General features: G+C 41.1%; 1 pseudogene; it reads left to right on the top strand.

Annotated features, from left to right (window-relative positions):
• Positions 1 to 9,465: 9,465 nt before the first annotated feature.
• Positions 9,466 to 9,980, top strand: LOC101969437 (small ribosomal subunit protein eS24 pseudogene; annotated as a pseudogene).
• The last annotated feature ends 4,418 nt before the right edge of the window (positions 9,981 to 14,398 follow it).

Genomic DNA, 14,398 nt, shown 5'->3' with positions numbered 1-14,398 from the left:
CATTCATAAAATACCCGATCAGTTATTGTGAACTACAATCATCTTGTCACTGCGTGGGGGTCCAAGCAGCTCTCCAACCGCGGAGGAGGCCTCTACTCCGACCTTCCAGATTCTTGTCCATGTTACAGAAAGGAATCTAAGGATGCATTAGGCACGAGGGGAAAAGCAGGAGATTTCTTAATAAAGGAACAGCACACACTTGAGAATGGAGTGCATTGAGAGGAAGTGGGTCGCCTCATCTTGGTCTGGGGCTCGACACCCATACAGGGAGCAGCAGCAAGGGGGCTGCGCTGGAGTGAGGCGGGGGGCGTTATGCGATTCCACGCCATTTTCCTTGCACCTGCCCAAGCCCTGTCTGTGTGGATCGGGCTGCTTCCTAGGTTGCGTGCCCGTTGACGCCTTCAGTCTCCACCCAGGGCTGAGTCTTACTGTTGTACTGAGGCTGGGGCATTTCCCTGTCACCAAAGTCATCACCAGACCCTGTGGCAGTGTTTTCTCCAGGGGCCTTGTGATCATCTTATGGCTCTCTTGTTTCTTCAGCCAGCTGACAAGCTGTAGGCAAGATGCAAGGACGTGGCAGGTTGCTCACCTTTGTTCTGCATTCTCATGGCTTGTGGGCACTTCTCTTTTGAGACTCCTTGCCCTCCTTGTACCCCTAAGTTCCTACCTCAATCTGTTTGCCTTCCCAACCCCAGTACTTATTCCTTGCAACTGTGTCTTGGTACCCATCATCTGACCTCCTTTCATGCCCCACAACCCTTCCCGGCTTCTGGTGGCCACTAGTGTCTGTTCCACTCTTTTGCTTCCACATGAGAGAGAACATGCAGTATTTACCTTTCTGTTTCTGGCTCGGTTTACTTAAAACAGTGTCTTCTAGGTCCATCCATTTTGCTGCAAAGGACAGGATTTCATTCTTTTTAAAAACATATTTCTAATTTTTTTGCAGGATTTCTTTCTTACGGCCGAGTGACATTACACTGTGCCGGGGGGCGCCTAGGTCAATTGCACATCTTGGCCGACGTGAACAGTGCCTCGGCAACCACGGAAGCGCAGGAGTCTGATGTGCTGCCGTCGTTTGCTTTGGTCATACACCTAGAAGTAGGACAGCTGAATCATCTGGTAGGTCTATTTTTACTTTAGTTACTACTGTTAAAAGATAAACAGGCACATTAAAATTTTAACAAGTTTATTTGAGCATCCAGTGATTCGTGAGTCAGGCAGCACCAGACTGCAGTCGGCCCCACGCTCCACAGAGGTGCACCAGGGGGAAACTTCCATAAGCCATTGGAGTAGGCAAGACCAAGAAAATGTTCCATTAATGTGCAAGAGGTTGCTTGGCAAAGTCTCTAGCTAGAATCAGTGTCTTCCAATCAACTGAGCTTAAGTTTCATTTTCTGAGCTTAATTTCATTTTCCTATTTATGTTGAATTGGGCTTCAGCTTGCTTATGCAGGAACTCAAGGTGCTGGAGCTTTCTCAGCTAATGGCCTTCTGATTAATTATTTTAACTGTGTATTAGTGCCAGGAAACAGTTCTGTGGGGCTAGGGCTATGATTTCAATCTCTTTACAAGTCAAGGGATAAACAAGGCGAAGTTCTTTTAATCACCATTTCTCAGCAGAGTGGCTGAGGGGTGGAGTGGAGCCAGGATCCACCCTGCCTAGATGACATGGGGTTCGTGCTGCTTAGAAGCTACATAGATCCACAGACCTGGGGTAGGTCTGGGTTCATTGAGTTGTAGTTTCCAGTTTTGCCTCGTTTGTTATATGAATGATCAAACATACACGTAGAATTTCTCTACCTAGAAAATTGTTCCTAGTCTGCCAGGCAGTGATCCTCTACCTTGCTGAAAGAAATGGCATCCGAGGAACTGTTAAGATGATGGGTTCTGCCTCTCTCCACTGTGGAGGGATGTGCCTTTATTTGTCAGCTCTGATAAATAAACTGTCTTGTGTGTCTCTGGGAAAAAAAAAATGGGTTCTTTGACCCTACCCTCCAGAATTTCTGATAAGGGTGTGGGGTGGTCCTTAGATCTTGTCTTTTCAAACCATTGTTCATGAGATTCCGATGTGTGAAGGTGACATAGGGAAAACTGAGTCAATCTCTTATTTGTTTGATTTTTGCCTGTGAATAATATGAATTTATTTGCCCATGTCATCTGCTTGCAAAATGCAGCGTAAGGCTCTGTGGAGAGGGCCGAGTGATGCTTTATGCATGCTGATGCTTTGGGAATGAAGTTGGGCTGGTAGAAAAATTAGTGTGCTGATGGAATGTGCTTGTATACAAGCTGGTGTGTGATCAGACACAGACAGGATAGCATAAACTACTTGGGCCTGCGGAATTCCAGGCCAGGAAAGGGTGAAATACAATTGCTTGGCAGAAGCTGGGTGTGGTGGTGCACACCTGTAATCCCAGTGGCTCCTGAGCCTGAGGCAGAAGGATTGTGAGTTCAAAGTCAGCCTCAGCAAAAGCGAGGTTCTAAGCAACTCAGTGAGACCCTGTCTTTAAATAAAATACAAATAGGGCTGGGGATGTGGCTCAGTGGTTAGGTGCCCTTGATCTCAATCCCTGGTACTCAAAAAAAAAAAAAATTGCCTGGTAGATAATTTATCGAGCATACTGTTCATCCAGAACTATCATTTCTTTACTGATGTGCAAAGAGAAAGTAGTGATAGGTACCTTCCTGTGCAGAGTGGCCCTGCTGTCACCTATCCTGTGGGCAGTCCTCTGGCTTCCATGGAAACTGGGAATGGTAGTGGCATAGGAACAGTGGGTGTCCCCTCTCACACAATTTGGAGATGTGTAATAATACTTATTCATTGCATTTTGTGTAATTAGGAATTTAATGGTTGCTATGTTGGAAAATGTTGGTTCAAACATTAAATCCAATCAGCAAATATTATTGAGTATCTGTTGTATATAGAAGAGTCTTTCTAAACATTCAGTGGAAATAAAAATATTGGTACTTTACTTTGATTCAGAGCACATCTAAAACTAAATATTTTACAAGCTAAAGTTTTCTCAAATTTCTGTTGTTAGTGTCTGTTTTTAGTACAAAGGCTACTGTTGTGACCTGTTGCTCAACTGTCAATTATGCTTTGCAACTTTTGCATTTATAGGTGTGAGGTTTGTTTTTTGAGGGTGCTCTGTACTGTGGCAGATGACTGAGTCACAGGATAGGCTGTTAACACAGGACTTTATGGGTGATTAAGCATCTCATGGAAAGGCATGGATTCAGGTTCTGATGCCCCCGCCCCCTTAGTTTTAAATTTATCCTGTCAGGTTTTTTTTTTGATGACTGATATGAAACATTTTTCCCTGAAAAAAATTATTAAACTGATGCTGAGTTAAAATATCAGGAAGAAACAGATAACTAAAAATAACAGGATATGATCAACAGTTTTGATTCATAGCCTATTTTTATCCTTTTCTGGAATTCGGGCACCCAGATTTGTATTTGCAGAGAAATACCAATAAAAATGAGATTGCAGTTTTCAGTTTTGAAATTCTTTTCTTTTTAATTGTTAGCCTTTTTGAAAGATGGTCACTTGAGAACTTGATCCATTAGTGTCTACTCTCATGAAGTCATTTCTCCTGGCTAGTCATTGGGGTACTTAAAGGCTTGTGGTTCATCTTACGGGCATCAATGAAGTTACTGTTGTTAATGTTTAAAAAGGCTCCATCTCTTACAGCTACTTGTGGAAATATTTATAGGCAAAATGGTACAATGTCTTGATTTCACTTTTAAGGTATTCCATCAAATCAAACCAAAGCAAAAGGAAAAAAATGAAACATAGTATTAAGATGGCAGAATGTTGCTAATTATTTAGAGTTGGCTGTGGGTACATGGGATTCATTGAATTCTCTCATTTTATGAATTTTTAAAAATTTTCACAGCAAAATGTTTTTAAAAGGTTTCTCTCCATGACACACTCTACACCATATTTTTGCTTCACCCACTTTTAGAAATCTTTCTTTGGATGAACCTTCTGTCTTGGTTGGGTCTGCCTGCTAAAATACAATACTGCAGCGGGGCTGAAACCACAGACAGTTGCTTCTCACAGTTCTGGAGGCCAGAAGCACAAGATCAGGGTGCTGGCCAATTCAGTTCCTGGCGAGAACTTCTTCCCCAGATTGGAGAGAGACAGAGACAGAGAGACGCGTCACATCTCTTCTTATAAGGCACTAATCGAATCAGGGAGGCCCATGACCTCATCTAAACCTCACCACCTCCTGGCAGTCCACCTCCCAATACCATCACATGTGAATGGTGGTGGGAGCAAATACTTGGTGCATAATTCCTGTTCCAGATGCACATTTAGAATGTACCGAGTGGTAATACCCCCTCGTTCTTTGTTCAAACATAAATTTAGCACACTTTGTTGAATGTGTGCTTAGCATGGGGTGAGGTTGCTGCTGCTGCAAAGGGAGCCCAAGATCTGCTTCCTATGAGCAAGTCACTTGCCTAAGATTTTATTATTATTATTATTATTTTGCAGTCCTGAGGATGGAATCCTGGGTCTTATGCATGCCAGGCAAGTGCCTTCCTACTGAGCTACACCCCCAGCCCCTGGTCTTCAGTTTCCTTGTTTGAGAATGAGCAGACTGGACTCAGTGACCTCCACAGTCTTCTTCCAGTTCCATGCTGCTGCAGCCACTTTGGAGAACAACCTGGCACTATGTATTTAATCTAAGGACACAGAAAGGAATGTTTGCTTTTTTTTTTTTTGATATAGTGATGAGGACCTGTATCGACCGTGTTCATCACTGGATGCTTGTTTGAGTGAGTGGCAGGATGTGGTGGATGCACACTCTTTGCTACTATCTAGCACTTGCAATAGCAGATTACATATACTTGCAGCCTATAGATACATTTTAAGACTGTAAATGTCTAGTACAAAAGAAGTAAAAGAAGAAAGGAATATGTGACACTCTACCATTTAATTAAAAATAGATGCACTTTTCATAAGAACACATCCCAACAAAAAATATCATTAAACATGAGTGTGTATAGTAGGAGTTAAATAGAATGGGAGAGAATACAAAGATGAAAAGGGAATAACCAAGAGGCGAGGTTTGTATGGACAAAAAATGATAATATCATTTAGTAAAATGCCTTTAAAGTTTATCCATGCTGTTGCCTGTATCAGAATGGCCTTTCTTTTTAAGGCTGAATAAGCTTCCATTATATGTACAAGCCACATTTTGTGTAACTGTTTGTGTGTTTCTGGCTACTTGAGTTGTTCCCATTTTGGGGGGTTGTATTGTGGATCATGCTGCTGTGAGCATTGGTGTGCAAACCAGCTGTTTTGTGTTTCATTGTTGTATTCCTTATTGCATTGCATGATTTTCAGGAGGTTCAACATGTATTTTTACGCTGCTGTGATTATTTCAGTAAGTTCTTTTGAAGCTGCATTTAAAAATAATTAGATGATTCTCATAATCCAGTAAGTCTAGAAATCACTTCCTAGATTGGGGGCAGGAGAATCATTGATGACAGGAAGAAGTGTCGTGCTTACAAGCAGGTTAGATACATAAACGCCAGTTCTGTTGGCCCTCATCTGTCAGAAATGCTCCTGCTCCTGTGAACCACTGTGCAGGCAGACAGAGGATGAAAGCCATAGGCTAAGATTGTCTAATTCCCTTTCCAGGCCAGCCATATTTTAGGACAATCCCTCTTGGGCTCTGCTGTCAAGAATGACAAGCTTGGCTCAGCACTTCTGTGCACCTGCTGATGCACAAGTGAGGGAAACTCATTCCATGTCAGAGGAGCTATTGGTTCTCGGTAACATTGTAACTAACGTAAAAACTTCCAAGAGTCATCAGTTAGTCCAAACTCATTTCTGGTAAATGTTTTAGATTTGTATCAAGGGAATAATGTGAGAACTCCAAGGAATAAGTTTGATGACATAAGCAAACTAGAGTCCTGGGAATATCTTTCAGGCAATTTGCTAGTGAACTGCTGCTTAATCGCCTTAAAACAATGGTATAGTGAGTCAGGGAAAAGCAGCACAAGATTTTATGATGAGAGATATTCCAAGGTGGCTTTATGGAGGGAGAAAAAATGTACAATCAGTTGATGGTGCATTTTTATTCATTCACTAACATTTATTGAGCTGCTATTATGTTCTAGACAGTGTATAAAGCAGAGGAAAAGACAGATGTGTCCCTGAGGTGTGAGCTTTCATTCTGGTGTTGGAAACAGATAATAAAGAAGTAGACAAATATAGATGTATTTTCAGAGAGCAGATTACAAAGCACCAGCTAGACCTGATTAAACACTGTTGCCTCTCCATACCTATAGTTTCTGCAACCATGGGTTCAGCCGATTTGAAATTGAAAATATTGGGAGAAAAAAATTGCATTAGTATGGCACACATACAGAATTTTAAAATTTTCATTGTTCCTTAAACAAAACTGTATAATGGCTATTTATACAGCATTTGCAAAATGCTGAATATTATAAAAAGTTTGGTGTTGATTTAAAGTATATGGGAGGATATGCATGGGTTATATGGGAAGATGGCACCATTTTATATAAGGGACTTGACCATCTGCAGATTGTGGTATTACTTAGGGGGGGGGGGTAAGTTGTCCTGGAACCAATCCCCCAAGGGTAGCAAGAGATGACAGTACTTATTGGTGATTGTTTAAATTCTTTGTAAGATTTGTATAGATTGTTAGGGTCAATGGTTTATTTTAGCTATGCTATTATCTATAAAAATATAATTTACAAGCAAATCTTTCTGGAATTCAATTACTTTGCAAAGTAATGTCCACCTCTTCCTTAAAAACTGAGATATGCGAGTGTGCATGCAGGGGGGCGGGGGAGAACTGATGGTACAGTTGACGATATAGTTAAGTGTAAACTGATGAGCAGAAGTCCTCCGGGCCAGGCCTGATCATGTGAGAGCAAGCTATTCCGTGGGCTTGTGGTCCGAAAGCTTGGGAGATTTTGTATCCCCACACAGGTTTCAGACTTCACCCACAACTTCTTAAATTGGCTTACCCACTTGTTCACTTTCTTGAGTGTTTCATCCCTCAGAAGGGAGTGGGAGGTGAGAACATGAGGAGGGAGTGGTGTGCTTCCAGTGGGCTGCTGGTGCATCAAGATGGTGTGCTGGAACCATGGGGCGGTGCTTGCATCTGACAGGGAAGCCAGGAGTTGATTTTATTTATTGTTCGGGAAAATGTACTAAGGAAGATTCTGGAAGTGAGAGGTCCTTCATTATCTGCCCCATTCAGTGGAAACCACGGGGCTGTTCTGAGATCGACAGCCCCCTCCAGGTGTGAAACATGGCTCCCTCTGGCTCTGTCTGAGCTGGCAGAGAGCATGGATGTGTTTCTTTCACTGGGTGATTCTGATGACAAGATATGGGAAGGTTTTATTCCCTAAATATCCACTAAAAGAAGGATCAACCCCAGAAAAGACAGGGCTGCCTAGAATTTTTAAAAAGGATTCAGCTTTACAGAGGAGAAGCATAGAAAATTGAATAGTAGAAAACAAAGAGTGTTGGTTGAAATGAACTCACTCGTTCAGGCCAGATATCATCCAGTATGAACTATCCATTCTCAGATAATATTTATCCTAAATAATGTATAAACTTAAATGGATTCTTCTTTTGACCATATCAATGGAAAATTTTTAGAAGTAAGTATGTGTGTGTGTGTGGGAGGGCTTGCAAGCTTATACATTATTATTGTTATTATTATTTTTTTGGCGATGCTGGGAATTGAACCCAGGGCCTTGCACATGCTAGGCTAGGCAAGTGCTTTATCACTGAGCCACACCCCCAATTCCCTTACTCCCTTTAAAAAAAACTTTTTATCATTCAAACATTGATTTATTTGAAGGGGCATGAAGAAACATTTATAAAATGAGAAATTAGATCCAAATTTTACACAATTTTAAAAATTAACTAGTTTTTTATGTTAGACAAAAAGGATTGCATTTACCCTATAAAAGAATTCACAAATAATCCATGCTAATTTCCTCAAGTCAAGACCCCTAAGCACACATGCAAAAAACCCCTTTGCCATATAATGTGATACAGAGGTTCCTTAATTTACATCCAAATGAACCCATTATGTTGAAAACATCTTAAATCAAAAGTGAGTTTAGGGGGCTGGGGTTGCAGCTCAGTGGTAGAGTGCTTGCCTATCACATGTAAGGTACTGAGTTCAATCCTCAGCACCACATTTAAAAAAAAAAAAAAAAGTGAGTTTAGGCCAGACCTGGTGCTGCACACCTGTAATCCCAGTGGCTGCGGAGGCTGAGAAGGAGGATGGTGAATTCAAAGCCAGCCTTAGTAAAAGCAAGGCACTAAGCAACCCAGTGAGACCCTGGGGATGTGGCTCCGTGGGTGAGTGCACTTGAGTTCCATCCCCAATACCCCCCCCAAAAAGTGAGTTTAGGGGCTGAGGATATGGCTCAGTGGTTGGGTGCAAGCCTAGCATGAGCAAGGCTCCAGGGGTTCAATCCCAGCGCCATGCATACAAAAAGTGCATTTAACAAACTCTATCCTCCTAGGCATGGCAGCTTAGCCTAGTCGGTCAGGTGGGTCCCAAATGGAATCACAGATGTGTTTGTAAAGGAAGATTTGACAGTAGAGAAGGCAGCGAAGTGAGGAGTGAAGCAAGAGGCTGCAGTTTTGGCTTTGGAGGCAAAGGAAGGGACCCCAAGCCAGAAACTCAGGGGAGGAGGGAGACAGGGCCACAGATTGACGGATTGTCCCCTGGAGCCTCAGAGGGAGCAGTACCCCCGCCTTGATTTCATACCAGTGAAACTGACTCAGGCTTTCTGGTCTCCATAAGAGAGTTAGTCTGTGTTGTTTTAAGCCACAGTTTGTGGTCATTTGTTCTAGCAGCTGTAACAGGTGTTCACTTGATGCTTCAACTACATCCCTCGTCGCTTTGGAACTCACATGTTTTTTCTTTTTCCAACCTTCTTTTCCCTGACCTTCTCCTCCATGATCTCTTCTTCCCTGATTTTCTTTTCCCTGATCTTCTCCTTCCTAATCTCATTATTATAAATTATAAATAAGAGAAAAACAGGTAACAGTAGTCGAATGTTGTCAAGTGCGTTGTTGTCTGTTTATATAATAAAACCCCGATGAGGCTGGGGATGCAGCTCTGTGCCTGGCATACTTCAGGCCCCGGGTTCAATCCCCCGCACTGCTAAAAGGAAAAAAAAAAAGAGGTGTGTGTGGCAATAAGTGCACACAGATTCCGTGTCCCTGCTGGGACTGCAGCGATGAGCCTGAAAGTGCGCGTTTAAAAAAAGAACCCGTTCTCACCTCCTCGTGTGCTTGTTCATAAAGGCTGTTTTTCTTTCCCGTTGTGGAAAAAACTGCTGCCAGCTTACAGTATTTAAATCTCTCAATAAAATTTAAAAAGTTGAAAGGAGGGGAAAAACATCCCTGTTTATATAGGTCAAAATCTAACTGTTAATTATACAGAGACCTTTTCCTCCCTGGGTGTCTGAACGTCTACCGCCATCATGAATGACACAGTAACTATCCGGACCAGGAAGTTCATGACCAAGCGACTCTTCAGCGGAAACAAAGGGTCATTGACGTTCTTCACCCTGGGAAAGCAACAGTACCTAAGACGGAAATTGGAGAAAAATTAGCCAAAATGTACAAGACCACACCAGATGTCATCTTTGTGTTTGGGTCCAGAACCCATTTTGGAGGTGGCAAGACAACTGGCTTTGGCATGATTTATGATTCCTTGGATTATGCGAAGAAAAATGAACCCAAACATAGACTGGCAAGACACGGCCTGTATGAAAAGAAGAAGACCTCAAGAAAACAGCGAAAGGAACGCAAGAACAGAATGAAGAAAGTCAGGGGGACTGCGAAGGCCAATGTTGGTGCTGGCAAAAAGCCAAAGGAGTAAAGATTCTGCAATGACTTTATCTGCGGTGATTATGCAACTTTTTCGTGAGGATTAATAAACTATAAAACCGTAAAAAAAATAATTATACAGAGAGTTTAAAATGAAGCTTAAGATTTTCAGCTTCAACCTTGCTTTTAAAATGTGATTTAAAATCAGATGGTTCACAACATTTTCCTTCTCATTTATTGTTAAGCGTTGTTGGGTACTGAACCAATCAAAATTCACTTTTACTTTTTGATCACATTATGTGGTTTCAGGGTGATGTTTTTAAGTCTTTCTGTTCTCTTAGCACATTGCTTGTGCTGTGTGGCCATGTTTTCTTTTTTACATCTTGTTTTATAGTTACCCAAGACTATTAATATTGAGATATGCAGTAAATTCTCTTTACCTAAGAATTTGCCACTAAAGCTTACTATGATGAAAGGAAAAAAATCTGTGAATTAGAGGCTTCTCTAATGTATTATTTAGGATACCTTCTCCTGAAATAGTTGAAAAAACTTTTAAGAACAGGGACCAGTTACTGTTGAGAGGCAAAGTCTAATTAAGAGAAACATTGGAGGATGTTTCTCTTAATGAAATAGACAGGAGTACAGTGAGCCTAGAAATCTCAGAGCATTGAAGAGATTATCAGTGAATTAAGTAACCTGGTAGTATCCATGAGCCTGAAATGTGTACACTGTGCTGCTTGTCTCCACAAACTTAACTACTTCCCCCATCCTCTTCCTCCTCTTCATCTTCTCAACTCCAGAAAGTTGAAGGAACTTAGTCATTCTTTAAACACATTCTTCTTGAGTGCCTATGTGCCACATACTCCTTGGTTTTCAGAATGTAAAACAGTCAACAAACCTATGATATTCTATTTTATGAAGAACCTGCTGAGTGCCTTTAGTCAAAATCTCCAGGATAACCTCACTAACACTGGAGCAAACCAGGATCATTTACCTCTCCACGCGACACACGGAGGACATACCACTTCTGCAGTGTCCTGCCAAGAATGCGTGATCTGAGTCCAATTACAAGGGATGATCAGATAAACCCAAATCTATGGGCAGCTACAGAACTCCTGGCCTGAGCTCTTAAAAAAGGTCAAGGTGGAAGAAAACAAAAAAAGTTGAGGGCCTATTCCAGATTAAAGGAGGTTAAAGATTCCTACTACTGAAACACAGCACATGATCCAGGATTGGGTCCTGATTAGGAAAAAAAAAAAGCCATAAAAGATACATTGGGTGATATTTGATATGGATTGTTAATTAGATGTTAGTATTGCATAAGCATTGTATTTTCAGATTTGGATAGTTATATATTACAATTATGTACCTGCACAATGTATATAATACATATAATAAATATACGATATATAGAGAGAACATATGTATACAGATAGAGACAGATATACATGAAACATGGAGGAAGAAAGAAGAGAGAAAGAGGGAGAAAGTTAAATCAAATGGGACCAAAGGTATAATAAAAACAACTGAGGAATGTAGATAAAGAATATGTAGCAATTCCTTGATCTAGTCTTGTAAATTTTCTGTAAGTTTAAATTATATAAAAATAAAATGTTAAAAAAAATTTCCTACTCTAGGGGAACTTAACTCTGTGTTTGGGTGGGTGAATGTGGTTAGGTAGTGTATCAGACCATATAGTAACAAAATAAGCCAGTAAAAAACATGTTGGATGGTAAATGCTACATAAGTCAAGTAGCACAGGGACACAGGGAAAATTTGTGTAGAGAGTGGGCAGTTTTTTTAAAATCAAAAAAGTTAAAAAAATAAAATAAAATCTACTGAATTTTTTAGAGAAGTTTAACTTCTAAATAGGAAGTACAGAGTTCCGGTAGTTCTCTCCCCCAAACACCATGTCCATATTATTAATATCTAGTATTAGTGGGATCATTTGTTGGAATTGATGAATAAATGATGATACATCATTATTAACTAAAGTCCTCCATTTACATTTGGCTTCACTCTCCTGTTGTACAGTTCTATGGATTTGGCCATATGCATGATGTTAATTATCCACTATTGTAATATCCTATGAATAGTCTCACTGCTTTGAAACCCCTTTCTCTACCTAGTCACCTCTCCCTTCCTTTTAACCATTGACCACCATCAATCTCTCTCTCTCTTTTTTTTTCCTATTTCTCTACTTTTGCCTTTTCTAGAGTGTCATACAGCTGGATCATTCAGCATATAGCCTGTCAGACTGGTTTCCTTAATTCAGAAATATGCATTAAGTTTCCTCCATGGCATTTTATGGCTTGATAGCTTGTTCCTTTTGATTACTGAATACTACCGTACTATACAAACGTACCTCAGTTTGTTTATCCACTTACCTATTGAGAGACATCGTGGTTGCTTCCAAGTTTTTGGCAGTTATGAATAAAGTTGCTGTAAACATTCACATGCAGGTTTTAGTGTAGACATAAGTCTTCAACTCATTTGTGTAAATAACCCGGAGCCCATTGCTGGGTCATATGGTCTTTGTGTGTTTACCACAAACTGTCTTCCAAAGGAGCAGAGCCATTTTGCACTTCTCCCATCAATGAACGAAAGTTTCTCTTGTCCTATGTCTTTACCAGCATTTGGTGCTGTCAAGAAAATGGAAATTAATTTAATTTTTATTTTAGCCATTCTGAGGGTATATAGTGGGGTCTCATTTTAATTGCAATGCCCTGATGACATTCCACATCTTCACACGTATTTACCATCTGTACTTCTTTGTCATGATGTGCATTGAGATCTTTTTCTCATCTTGTTCAGATGTTTTGCTACTTGAGGATTATAATTTCAAGCAGTGTACAGGGAAGGTCTTATTAAAGCTTTTGAATAAAGATCTGAGAGAAGTGAGGGAACAAGCTATTTGGAACTCTAGGGAAAGAACATTCCAGACAGAAGGGAAGACACCTGCAAACACCCCTGATCAAGGGTGTGCTCCGTGTATTCCAGGATAGTAGGTGGGCACCGTGCCATGAGGTGGTGGCGGGGGAGAGCGTAGGGAGAGGAGGCTGGAGAGGCATGGAGGGAGGATTGTCCAGCTCACATGACCTTGTGGACCATCAGGCCTTGGCTTTCATTGGATGAGGCAGGAAGTCAGAGGATCTTAAGCAGAACTGGATGCAATCTGACATAGGTTTCATAGGATCATCCTGGTTGCTGTGTTGACAGTGGACCAAAGGCGGGCAGGTGAAAAGGCAAAGACTGGAATACCAGGCCAGCGGTAACGGTGACAAATTCCAGAGTGGTCCTGAGAGGAAAGAGTAGAAATGACTGGATTAAGATCTTGTATAAGAGGGATTCGCTAATGGATTCAGTGTGGGATGTGATAGACCACAAAGAAATCAGAGATGGTTCACAGTTCCCCCCTAAGCAATTGAAAGAATCACACGATCACATTCTGTTATCCCAGATGGGTACAGGGTCCTCTTCCACCCTTTCTCTTCATTCCTGATCCCAGTTCTCCTTTCTTCTATCTCCCTCTTTGGCATCTACCTGAATCCTTGAGAACTGCTGCTTCGGGTATTTTATCTTTAAAATATATATATTTGGTTGTAGATGGACACAATACCTTTATTTTGCTTATTTGTTTTTTTTTATGTGGTGCTAGGCATTGAACCCAGTGCTTCATGTGTGCTAGGCAAGTGCTCTACCTTGAGCTACAACCCCACCCAACTTAGTTTACATTGGCACTGTGCTAGACATTTTGTTTCATATATATATATATTTCCTTTTGACATTAAGTCTTCAAGAACTAACCATATAGCTGGATGTGTAGGTTCATTAATTTTGACTGTTGCCTGATTTTCCACCAAATTCATCTGTCACATGCGACAAAGTTATATCCTTGATCATGAGCCCCTAAGCTGCTTCCAATTCCCTGCTACTGCAAACAGTGCTTAAGCACACATCCTCATTCGCATTCCTGTAATGACTTGCATGCCAGCTTCTCTAGGGTCCATTCCTAGGAGTGAGTGGGATTGCTGGGACATATTTAGTTGTGTAAATATAGCCGTCCCTTGTTATCTGTGGGAAGCTAGTTCCAGGACCCTCTGTGGATACCAAAGTCCACAGATGCTCATGTCCCTGAGATAAATGTCACAGTATTTGCATGTCACCTACACATCCTCCCATATATTCTAAATGATCTCCAGATTACTTACAACACCTAATACAATGTAAATGCTATATAAATGTTGTTAAGTGTGTGCATATATATACCTACACATGTATGTATATATGTTGTTTAGGGGATAATGACGGTAACAAAAAGCCTGTAAGATGATTCTTTAAAAATATTTTTGGGTCGTCGTTGGGCCAGCCATGGATGTGGAGTCCACGTGAAGGGGCTGGCCATGGGGGTTTGCTGTCCTGTGGGCTTCCTCACTTCAGTTTTAGATGAGCAGTATTTGAGAGCACCTTTTCCCCAAGATCCCTACCAATTTTTTTTTATCTTTTTCTTTTTGGTACTGAGAATTGAACCCAGGGGTACTTAGCAGCTGAG

This window comes from Ictidomys tridecemlineatus, chromosome 10 (genome assembly GCF_052094955.1).
Source record: "Ictidomys tridecemlineatus isolate mIctTri1 chromosome 10, mIctTri1.hap1, whole genome shotgun sequence".
In the NCBI taxonomy this organism is placed as follows: Eukaryota; Metazoa; Chordata; class Mammalia; order Rodentia; family Sciuridae; genus Ictidomys; species Ictidomys tridecemlineatus.
The sequence above is the reverse complement of the archived record's forward strand: the minus strand, read 5'-3'. Positions and strand labels throughout refer to the sequence as shown.